Raw genomic sequence first — 2,137 nt, forward strand, 5'->3', positions numbered from 1 at the left:
TAAAGGACTCTGTCGAATGGATTTCTTTCTAAATAGCTCTTAAATTTTGGGCGATGTTTTATGGTCCATTTAGTAAAGTTTTCTTTTCCAAATAATTGGGTTTTCAAGCGAGATTAAGATCAATTGTGGGCGTTAATGACAAACGTATGATGATATACTTCTCATTTGATCTAATTGTCCATTTCACGATTATAATATATGTATTTTAGATATTTCAAAAATACCTACCAAATATCCTAGTTAAAAAAATAAGAATAAAATAAAAAACATTATATCACATTTACAGTGTCAAGTTCACCATTTTTTATTGTCCAATTTGATGTTTTTTTTTTATTATCAAATTTAACGATAAAAAATGTCGAACTTGACAATAAAAAGATGTGAGCTTTACATGATCTATAAATTTGGGAATCTCAACTTCCTTCTTATAAATTGTTAAAATAAATCAAAAAGTATATCTAAATATTCAAAATCGAAATGTATCCTTTTCATTTGTCATTCACAATATTAAAAAAAAAACACATCGGAAATAGTTGCAATCGTTATTGAAAAAAGTAAAATATGTAAAAAAGTAAATAAAAAATTGTAATTTGGATATTTCAAAAATATTATAAGGTAAGATGAGGTTGAGGGACCGTTAAGAAATAAAAAAAAAAATCATTACATAGACTATTAAGTTACCACCTAAAAATTATGGATTATTTAGATATAAACTACTGTGCGAGAGTCCTTTAAGTAAAATTTCCTCGTCTTTTTAAAATGGGAGGGACTGAGTAGAACCGATTCAACAACAAATTTTGGGTTTCACAAATGCTCTCACCTTTATATTTAAATTTGGGGAAGATAACTTGAATGACGTGGAAGATATTTTTTTTTTTTCCTAAATGGTGCTTGAATCCCATCTCCCCTTTTGATATTTTTTAAATACCCAAACTACCATTTTTTTTTATCTTTTTTCACAGAGTTTATTTTTATAGTGACGATTGCGTTTATTTTTGACAAATTTTTATCGTGTACGATGAATTGGATATAAACTGTTAACTTTGAATATTTAGATATATTTCAATGATTTCTTTGAAAAAATGAAGAACGAAGCTGAAATTCTAGATATTTTGATGATCACATCGTAAACTTTGATTCGGAATATGCATTTTGGTATTTTGAGGAGATTAACATAATATCAAAATATCAAAGTTGGGGAAAAAAAAACTTGGATCATGCACGTTTATAGTTTCAAGTCCACTATAGGATTTTTGGAGAATTAAAAGAAGATGAAATTTTAGTAGAAAAATAAATATTTCCTATAGAGGTTGGACATGAGATCAAACAGATAAAAAATAGTTTACTATGTCTAAATGTAGGCCGAAGACGAGAGTATTTAGATCATTTTAGTAATCGTCTAGGTAGAACTGAAGCCAGGAGTGGCAAAACACGGGTGTCTCAAATATTCACCAAAACGTGGTTGTGGTATGTCAAAAGAGAACTTCAATTGTTACATCAACTTTTACTAACGTCCCCCTAAGATATGTGTTAATTCTTTAGTAATTTACATAGCAATTTTTTTCAACACGTGAATAACTTATGTCCAAATTTTGATTTTAGTATTTTGTTCATTTTAATTTTCAAATATGGATTTCGAGTGAATTCATCACCTTTATACCCAATGAATTCGCTGGTATATCTATAAATTCTTAAATATTAAAAATGATGAATCCATAAGTTTGTAGGTTATAAAATGACAAATGTATATTTTGAGAATTAAAATGATTAGTATATCAGACTCGGAATTTTGTTATAGAGTTGCGTTGGAGTGACATCAAAATGTATCTCATGGTACTCATGTTGACGTGAAAGTGTGCAGGAATCGTTAATGCTCTTTGACTCCCATCTCAATGAAATCATTTATGATTTTACACACTTTCACGTCAAAATGTGTGATATGAAGTAATCTTAAGGTCACTTCAACATTATTCTTCGTCGTAGGTTTCACACTCAACTGACGAAATGGGGCTTCACCCATTTACATATGAAGTGGGACGGCGTTATGAAAATTCGGTGTGGCAATAGGATCTCTCATGTCCTGATCTCACATTTTTTTATCCGTCCTATTTGCACCCACCTTTATGCTCAGTCTACC

This window comes from Akebia trifoliata, chromosome 2, assembly GCF_017979445.1.
Source record: "Akebia trifoliata isolate Shusen 1 chromosome 2, ASM1797944v1, whole genome shotgun sequence".
Classification (NCBI taxonomy): Eukaryota; Viridiplantae; Streptophyta; class Magnoliopsida; order Ranunculales; family Lardizabalaceae; genus Akebia; species Akebia trifoliata.